Source organism: Dipodomys spectabilis, unplaced genomic scaffold, assembly GCF_019054845.1.
Source record: "Dipodomys spectabilis isolate Male_0828 unplaced genomic scaffold, ASM1905484v1 ptg000689l, whole genome shotgun sequence".
Classification (NCBI taxonomy): domain Eukaryota; kingdom Metazoa; phylum Chordata; class Mammalia; order Rodentia; family Heteromyidae; genus Dipodomys; species Dipodomys spectabilis.
Window position 1 is genome coordinate 140097 of NW_024871366.1, and position 10762 is coordinate 150858.

The window sequence follows — 10762 nt, forward strand, 5'->3', positions numbered from 1 at the left end:
CCTTTTCCGCTTGACTCATACATATACTAGATATTGTAAATAAGGGAAACCATGGGACCTATATTTCTTTGGGCCTGGATTACTCCACTTAATATAATTTTTTCCAAGATTTTTCATTTCCTAACAAATGGGGCAATGTCATTCATTTTGAGGGAGGCATAGAATTCCATTGTGTATATATACCACATTTTCTTGATCCATTCATATACTGAGGAGCATCTGGGTTGGTTCCAGATCTTAGCTTGGTAAATAACGCTGCAATAAACATAGTTGTGCTGGTAGCTATAGTGTGGTCTTATTTGTAAACATTTCGGTAAATGCCCAAAAGTGAGATTGCTGGGTCATAGCTCTATGTGGAGCTCTATGTGGAGTCTTTTGAGGAACCTCCATACTACTTTCCAAAGTGGTTGAACAAGTTTACACTTCCACCAACAATGAAGTAAGGTTCCCTTCTGTCCACATCCGCTCCAGCATCTGTTGTTGTTAGAGTTCTTGATTTTTGCCATTCTAACTGGAGTGAGGTGGTATCTCAATGTTGTTTTGATTTGCATTTCTTTTATGGCTAGGGAGGTTGAACATTTCTTCATGTGTCTATTGGCCATCCTTCTTTCTTCTTCAGAGAAGTTTCTCTTTAAGTCTTTCGCCCACTTATTTATTGGGCAGTTGTTTCTTTGAGGATTTGTTGTTGGGGGATTTAATTTTTTGAGTTCCAAGTATATTTTAGATATGAGGCCCTTGTCCTTTATTTGGCTAGTGAAGATCTTCTTCCAATCCGTGGGCTTTCTATTGATCTTGCTAGCTTTGTCCTTTGCCATACAGAAGCTCTGAAACTTTATGCAATCCCATTTGTCCAACCTTTCTTTGATTTGTTGTGTTTCTGGGTCTCTATTCTGAAAATTTCGGCCTGAGCCAAGGAGACCTAGGGTTTATCCTATTCCATTCTGTAATGTTTTCAGAGTGTCGGCTTTGACCTCGAGTTCTTTAATACATTTGGAGTTGATTCTGGTGCAGGGTGATATATAAGGATCTAGCTTTAATTTTCTACAAGTAGTTAACCAATTTTTCTAGCACCATTTACTGAAGAGGCTGTCTTTCTTCCATTCTATTGTTTTAGCTCCCTCATGGAAGATTAGATGGCTATAGGTCTGTAGGTTCATTTCTGGGTTTTCAATTCTATTCCATTGGTCCTGAGGTCTGTTCTTATGCCAATACCAAGCTGTTTTGATTACCATGGCTTTATAGTAGAGTTTGAAATTTGGTATTGATATTCCTCCAGCAGCTTTCTTTCCATTGAGGAGCGTTTTTGCTATTCGGGGTCTTTTATTGTCCCATATGAATTTTTGGATTGCCTCTTCTATTTCCTTGAAGAATGAGGTTGGAATCTTGATAGGTATCGCATTGAATTTGTAGATAGCCTTGGGATGTATTGCCATTTTCACGATGTTAATCTTTCCAATTTAGGAGCATGGGAGGTTTTACCATTTTTTAAGTTCTGTGTTGATTTCCTTTCTCAAGATTTTAAGGTTTTCATCATAGTGGTCCTTCACTTCTTTGATTAAGTTAATTCCTAGGTATTTTACTTTTTGTGAGGCTATTACAAATGGAGTTGCTTTCCTAATTTCAGCCACACTTTTCTCATTGTTGACATATAGAAAAGCCATTGATTCTTGGGGGTTAATTTTATACCCTACTACTTTGCCAAAGTTTTGAATCACCTTGAGTAATTTGGGAGTGGAGTCTAAGGGATTCTTTAAATACAAGATCATATAGTCTGCAAAGAGGGAGAGTTTTATTTATTCTTTTCGTATTTGGATCCCCTTTATGTCTGCATCTTGTTTGTTTATTTATTTATTTTTATGTCAGTCGTGGGGCTTGAAATCTGGGCCTGGGCGCTGTCCCTCAGCTCTTCAGCTCAAGGAGAGCACTCTACCACTTGAGCTACAGCACCACTTCCGGTTTTCTGGTGTGTTATTGGAGATAGGAGTCTCATGGTCTTTCCTGCCAGGGCTGGCTTTGAACCGCGATCCTCAGATCTCAGCCTCCTGAGTAGCTAGGATTACAGGTGTGAGCCACCAGCGCCCGGCTGTATCTTGTCTTATTGCTGTAGCTAGGCATTCTAATACTAGATTGAAGAGAAGTGGAGAGAGTGGACATCCTTGTCTTGTTCCTGAGTTAAGAGGAAATGGCTTCAGTTTTTCACCATTAATTATAATGCTGGCTGTAGGTTTGTCATATACAGCCTTTATTGTATTGAGAAATGTTCAATGGATTCCTAGTTTTTCCAAAACCTTCATCATAAAGGGGTGTTGGATCTTGTCGAATGCTTTTTCTGCATATAATGAGATAACCATTTGGTTCTTATTCTTGCTCCCCTTGATGTGATGAATAATATTAATTGATTTGCGTATATTGAACCAGTTTTGCATCTCTGAAATGAATCGTGTTTGATCGTGGTGTATGATTTTTTGGATGAATTGTTGAAGTCGATTGGCCAAAATTTTGTTGAGAAGTTTTGCATCAATTTTCATCAAAGAAATGGGTCTATATTTCTCTTTCTTTGATGAGTCCCTGCCTGGTTTTGGGATGAGGGTTCTGATGGCTTCATAGAATGTGTTCGGTAGTGAACTTTCTCTTTCAATTTCATTGAAGATTTGGAGGAGTACTAGTGTGAGCTCTGCTTTGAAGGCCTTGTAAAATTCCACTGTAAAACCATCTGGTCTTGGACTTTTCTTAGCTGGGAGGTCTCTTATTGCTGTTTCTATTTCAATGCTTGATATGGGCCTGTTAAGATGGTTTAACTCATCTTGGTTTAGTTTTGGCATGTCAATATTTGCTCGGAAAAGGTCCATTTCTGTCAAGTTCTCAAACTTATTAGCATAAAGTTTGAGAAGTATTCCCTTATAATGTTCTGAATCTTGGTTGTTTCCGTGGTGATGTTTCCATTCTCATCTCTGAATTTATTTATTTGGGTGTGTTCTCTTCTTTTTCTGATAAGATTTGCTAAGGATCTGTCAATTTTGTTAATTTTTTCGAAGAACCAACTCTTTGTTTTGTTGATTCTTTCTATAGTTTTTTTGGATTCTAATTCCTTTAATTCTGATTTTATTTTATTTCTTTCCATCTACTGGATTGGGTTTATCTTGATGCTCTTTTTCAAGGAGGTTTAGATGTGTCATTAAATTGTTGGTTTCAGATCTCTCCAATTTGTTGATGTAGGAGATCAGAGCTATAAACTTGCCTCTGAGTACTGCCTTTGCTGTGTCCCACAAGAGCTGGTAATTTGTGTGTTCATTTTTGTTGCATAGCATGAACATTAGATTTTCATTTCTAATCTCTTCTATGACCCACTCATGATTCAGCAGTGTGTTGTTCAGTCTCCATGTGATACAGGACTTTCTTTGGTGGCTTTTGTTCTTGAGTTCTAATTTTGTTCCCTTGTGGTCAGAGAGAATGCAAGGTATAACTTTAATGTTTCTGAATTTTGACATGTTTGCTTTGTGGCCGAAAATGTGGTCTATTTTCGAAAATGTTCCACGTGCTGCTGAGAAAAACTTGTATTTTGATGCTGCTGGGTGAAATGTTCGTTAGATGTCTGTAAAGTCTAGTTGATCTATGCAACTGTTTAGATCTGTGGTTTCTCTCTTGAGTTTTTGCCGAGTTGATCTATCTAGTGGGGAGAGTGGTGTGTTAAAATCCCCAACAATTAATGTCTTTGGATCTATATGGGAATTGAGGGAAAGTAGTGTTTCTTGGATAAATTTGGGTGCTCCATTGTTTGGCGAAAAATATTTAGAATTGTAATATCCTCCTGAAGGAGAGATCCCTTAATTAGTCTGTAGCGACCTTCTTTATCTCTTCTCACGAATTTTAATTTGAAGTCTATTTTATCTGATATTAGGATTGAAACTCCTGCCAGTTATGGGGGCCGTTTGCTTGGTAGATTTTGTTCCAGCCTTTAAAATTGAAAATGTGTTTGTTTTTACTTGGCAAGATGTGCCTCCTGAAGGCAGCAGATAGAAGGGTCTTGTTTTTTAACACAACTAGACAGTCTATTTCGCTTAAGTGGAGAGTTCAGTCCATTAACGTTAAGACATAGGACTTAGATTTATTTGGGAGTTCCTGCCATGTTAACCACCTTCTTGGGGGCTGCGAAAACTGGGTTCTTCCCATGGTTCTTGGATTCTCAGTTTGGGTGCAGTTTCTTAGCCTTTATTGTGGTCTTGTTGGTTTTCTACGTGTAGGACATCTTTAATAATCTTTTGTAGGGCTGGTTTGGTGCAGATGTACTGTTTCAATTTTTCTTTGCTATGGAAGGTTTTTATTTGGCCTTCAGTTATGAAGGAGAGTTTAGCTGGGTACAGTATTCTTGGTTGATAGTTGTTTGTTTTTAGAGCATGGCATACATCATTCCAGGCTCTTCTTGCTTTGATTGTCTCTGCTGAGAAATCTGAGGTGATTCTAATTGGGTTCCCTTTATAGGTGAATAATCTTTTTTCCTTGACAGCTTTAAGGATCTTTTCCTTGGTTTGAGTTGATCCTGTGTGGATTATAATGTGACGGTGGAATGTCCTATTTCTGGTCTGAATTATTTGGGGTTCTAAAAGCTTCTTGTATCTGAATAGGCCTATCTTTTTGTGTGTTTAGGAAGTTCTCTGCTAGGATCCTGTTAAACAAATTTCCTAGACCATTAGCTTCTGTTTCTAGGTGCTCCTCTACACCCATTATCCTTAGATTAGGCCTTCTGATGGTGTCTTCCAAGTTTTGGAAAGATCTATCATATTTCTTGGACTTGTTTGGATGTTTGTATGTTCTTTCTCTATAATATCTATGCTGTCTTCAATCCTAGAGATTTGATCTTCTGCATGGACTAACCTGCTCTCAAGACTTTATACTTTGTTTTTTATCTCTTTTCCTTCTAATTGGTCAACTTTGATGGCTTCAAATTCTTTGTTGAAGCTCTGTTTTAGATCTTGTATGAATTTCTTTACTTCCTTAATTTGGTGTTCAGTGTTTGTTCTCAAATCACTTAGTTGATTGTTTATGGTTTCTTTGGACTCCCATTCCTTCTGTTGGGTTCCGTTCAGCATTCCCTTTGTGGTCTCCTTGACTTCCTTCAGCTCTTTGTTAATGGATTCCATGAATGCCTTTAGTGATCTTTGTGTTCTCTTCCTGCTCTCTCAACTCCTCTATTACTCTTTGATTAGCTTCCTCCCGTTCGTGGGATTCCTGCAGTTCTCTTTGAGTGTTCTCAGCCTGCTCACGCCATTCCTGCCTTTTTCTTTGAGTATTCTCAAGCTGCTCATGCAAATCCTGTATCAGCTTTTGAGTAGCTTCCTCACGCTTATGATATTCTTGTATAAACTTTTGGAAAGCCTCCTCTCTCTCCCTATCACACTAATACAGAGTCCTTTGTATGTTTTCTATCTTTTCATTTATCATGTTTGCCAGCAGTGTTTGTAGAGCTATTTGGGAACTCTCCTCTGGATTATTCATTATCTGTTCTGTCCCCTGATTATCAAGATTGGGAAATGAGATACCCGGATTTGCCATTTTTCTTGTGTTTTTCCGGCTTACTCTGCCCATTTGAGCTGAAAATAGCACCAGTTTTGTACTCAAACACTATCTTAAGGCAACCATCAACCAAAGTCTGAATTTGTACAGTCAATAGTCTACAGATGCAATCTAGTTCAACAGATACATCTATTCAACATCATACAACTATATGTTAATGGGCTTCGAACCGCAGAGTAGAATTTGGAAAACCAGAAAATATTAGGGTTAGGGAGAGATGTGGGTAAAAGATAGGAATAGATTGGTGTGGGGAGGCACAGGGAGAGTTAACTAAGTCCTAATCTCAATGCAGGAAATAGGTTGGGTAGGATGAAAGTAGAGAGAGAGAAAAAATGAAGAAAGGGAAAGGGAAAAGAAAAGAGACCAGAAAAAATAGAAAAGTAAAAATTAATAATATTATGGCGATCGAAATCAATCTATATAGAGAAGAATGTTAATATATTGAGAGAAGGGAAGGGACATAGAGGAAATGTGAAAAATTTAAAAATAAAAATGCTTAAAATATTATATAGGTATAAAGTGGTAGTACTGCTATTAAGTAATTTAAGTCTCAGAGGTTTTGAATTGAGTAATAAATTTGTGGATTAAGTGTGTACACAATGGGGTATAGGGTCTACTAATTAACTATGGGTTTATCTGAGGATGTGCAGGACAAGATTTAAGTCACATAAAGAAGAACAAAAGAGAGGAAAAGGTGAAAAGGATAAGAAAGGGATAAAAAAAGATCAGAAGTTCAGTAGAACTAAGCAAAAAACAAAAAGATAATTAAAAAAGAAAATAAAAAGAAAGAAGACAAGAAAAGAAAGAAAAACGCACATTCACGTATCCCTAAAATAAAAATTATAAGAGGAAAACAAAAGTTACTGGAATACAATTTTTTTCAAAAAAGGTAAATATTAAAGATTAATAAAAGTTTTGGAAAAGAAAAAAAAATTTATATATAAGGTACCAAAAACACAAAAAAGAAAGAAAAAGAAGAAGAAGAAAAAAAAAAGTTCTTTGATTTTTTTAAAATTTTTTTTTGGGTGGGGTGGGAAAAATCCTGTTTCTCCCTTGTGTCTGTAACCAGCCTCTTGTTGGAGTCTCTGGTCTGCTTGAGGTTCTGTGGCTTGATTGGTTTCTTAAGTCAGTTTGTTCGAACAGGCAGAAAAATGCTCTGCTTTACCCAAGATTTTGAGATCCCCCTCCCAGGTTAGTTTAATGGGAGGGTGATCTGCTTTGAGAATCACAAAAGATGGGCATGCAGTGATGAGGCTAAGTTCTGGGTAGAGTTGTGAAAAACTCACAGAGCCCAACCTGGAGCCATTCTCAGAGTTTCTGTTTTTTAATTGATTGTCGAGGCTGCTAGAGGGAGGGGCAGCCTCTGGCTCTGATTACCCAGTGAGGAAAGCCACCCCTATGGCTGGTGACGGAGCTGGGTGACTTTTCCCTGGATGGAGCTGAGTCTGGCAGGTCATGCCATCGTTAAGTTCTTGTGACCTGCTAAATGACTCCTTTTATTCCAATTACTGAGTTGGAGCTAGCAGCTCCTCTGAGCTTTGTTGATATCCAAGATGGAGATCTCCGGTACTGGGGGGGAGGAGTGGCCTTCCATCCTCTGCTCCCTGAGAAGGACTGAGGACGTCGGGCTTCTACGCACACCATCTTGGTTCCTGGGTCGTCTCTGGTCTGCAAACTGCAGGATGAAGATGTCCGCTCCTTGTCGGTTCTTGCTGGTGTTGAGTAGAATCCGTTCACCCACTGTATCTGGCTCCTTCGTCCCTCCTTCTGTGGCTCAGGTGTGGTGCCCTGCGGTCGCCACTGCGACCGCTGCCACTGCTGCGGCAGCTGCTGGCAAGCGCTCAGATGTGTCTCCTTGCCTTAGCTTCCCCTCTCTTGCCTAACTCTCTATCCTGTGATTGCACACTTGGTGTGATTCTCTGGCTTAGGACTGTTCACTGGAAATCTAAAACTGCTTTCTATTCGAGACCTTGTTCAGATTCCAGCTTCTCCTCCGCCATCTTCCCGGAACTACAAACAATCTTTCATACACACATCATTGCATAACAACTTATGCATGCAAGTGCTAAAATGAAAAACAGTTCTAAATATTGATATGTGCTTTTATGTTGTTAGGGCATCCATCATTCCTATTAGCCAATTTGTATAAGTTTTTATCCTGGCAGATTGCTGATGGATTGTGCATATAATCCTTGCTATTCAAAAGGCTGAGATCTGAGGATCAAAGTTTAAAGCCAGTCTGGGCAGGAAAGTCTGAGAGATTATTATTTTCAATTAAACACTGGAAAAATACAAGTGGACCTGTGGCTCAAGATGGTAGAGTATGATCAAATTGTTTAAATAAAGATACAGTTGGACCCATGGCAACAATGAGATGTACAGGATGTTATGTCGAAAATGATCTTTACAACTTTGGGGTGGGGTGTGAGATGGGAAGGGATAGTAACCGGCAACAAAGGAGGAGGCAACAATGCTTGATAAGAAGTGCACTCATTACTTTGCCCATGTAATTGTAAGCCCTCAGTACGGTATTTCCACAAAAAAAAAAAAGAATGGGTGTTCCTAAATTAAAACCATTGTCCCAGTGGAAAAACAAAAACAAAACAAAACAAGAACAACAAAAGCATTATCTCCCTAGGTAGATCATCAGGTGACCTCCAGTTCTCTCCTCTCTATAGCATATTTGATGAAATGAACAACTTCACATTTCTATAAAATGGTCCTATATATTTCCTTCTCCTCATTACACACTATGTGAATAGTATAACATTAGATTTCTAAATGGACTAATTAATTTACTTATTGCTCTTGTTGTTACATGCTATGTAGACTACAATTAATAACCATTAATTAAATATATCCTTGACTATATTACTTTGAAATATGAAGGTGAATGAACCTATTTGTAGGTAAAATAGCAATCATCACTATGTTTTAAATATATTTGCACAGAAAACTCATTTAGTTAATAGAGTTGAATTGAATTCAACTAATATATTTATGTGTTTTCTTGCCAATTAATTTCTGCATACATGCCGTCAAATTCATTAAAAATCAACATATGGATGCAATTATCCACAATCATGAAAGCACGTTGCTTAGAATGTTATGGTTGTTAATTATGAGAATAGAAAGCTTAGTTACTCTCATCAGAAAAATTGGTAGCTTGCTAGTTTTTCGTAACAATATTAGAAAGCAAATTCCCGAGAGTTCACTGGGGAAACACTTATAGAAGCATTAAACATATTACAAAAGTAATTCCATTCCATCTAATTAGTCAAAGAATTTGGCTTTATGAATTGCTTCCTGCACAAGTGAGAATTAGATGGCCTCAGATGGCTTAAAGCCATTGACATAGAACATGGTCCAATTTACACATCTTTGTGTGAACTGGATCTGTTTTACACCTTCAAACTTAGTTACTTCTCACCTTTCTCTTTATTCTCCACTAATGTAGACAAATCAGCATGAAATCTCTAACACAGGCTGTAGTAAATAACACAACTGAAATGATCTTGCAGTATACTGGGATTAACTACTTTTTAAAGTAGTATCTTCAAAGTGTCAACCTTCCTCTCTCTAACATAAGTTATAGTTGACCAATTCCCATTAACTTTTCTGCTTAATTATAATGTAACATTAGGATGTTTTTCAATAGGTTCATGAATGAGTGCTTTGATTTATACAATGAGATACATACTGAAACCTTAGAATGAACCAGAGCTAGTTTCATAATAGGAAAATCAAACTATTATTTTCAGATAAAGAACAACAGGTGATCAGTACTCACACACATTCATTCACATTTATGAGTTCATGCAGTGATAATGTGGGATGAGTAAAAATAATCAGAGTAAGATTGTATGTGGAGAATAGGTTACTAATTTACATGTGGTAGTAAATAAAGTGAGTTAAGGTTCTATTGGAAAGAATAGCAATCCAATTAGAGGGAAAAAAACACAACAACTGTGAAGTGAAAAAGAAGCATTAGGTAGCTTCCCATAGAGTTTTCATTGTAGTTTACGTGAAAGAGAAACCATTAGAATGCCTTAAAGAGAAGAATGTCAAAATCTAAAGCAGAATTATACATGGTGGCTCATATCTGATGTAAACATAGCCACTCAAGAGGCTGAGTCAGGTCTGAGGACTGAGGTTAAAAATTAGCTCTGCAAGAAATTAAAAATACAAGTCTACAAGATACTTGAGTTAACTAAGTAAAAGTCAGGTGTGGGTCTGTGGCTCAAGTAGTAGATGAAACTCAAGGACAAGAACCAAGTCCCAAGTTTAAGACCCAGTGTCTAGTGCAGATTTTAAAGACATATTTCCTTGAGAGAATTTTTGAAGGTAGATTAACACAATTATCTGATTGAAATGAATTTTTGGATGGAAGTTGGTAGGTAGGAGTGAGACTAGTGAACAACTGTCAGTGGTATTTGCTGGTAGTTTGCATGTGAAATCTTGCAGAGATAGGTCAGAATTGGGGGTATGGACACTAGGCAAAATTGCAGTCAACATTCTATAGGGTGCTATAAATTTAGGATATGAATATAAATTAATTTGTTTAGATTAAACTACTTATTAAAAGAAATAGCAAACTATTTTAATATGAGAGCTCTCTGAAAGACATTTGTGAGATACTGAAAATAATGTGAAAATGAGATAAGAACCTCCTTAGGTGCACGCTGATGACAGCAAGGGACTAATTAATATCCTGAGAAGCAGGACAGACAACTGCAGGTAGAGTTAATGAACAGATGCTAGGAAAGGATACCCAGTGCCCAGGAGCAAACATGGCTACACACAGATGTGGTGGCACTTCTTCAACCCTTACTTTTTTGATCAATATGGTATTCCAGATATAGGGCAGTTGCTAACTTTCTTGTGAAAATGCTGAGTTTTCTGCTGGGCACCAGTAGTTTACACCTACAACTCTAGTTAATTGGGAGGCTGAGATTAGAGAACTCTGATTCAGAACAAGCCCAGGCAGACAAATCCATGGATAGGACTCTTATCTCGAAATAAACAGCAAAAAGCTGGAAGAGCCGGTGTGGCTCAAGTGGGAGAGTGAAAGTTGTGAGGAAAAAGCAAAGCAAGGGTGTAAGGTCGTGAGCTATAGCACCAGTATGGACAATAATAATAAAAATTCTCCCCCTCCTCCTCCTCCTCCTCCTCCTCCTCATCATCATCATCA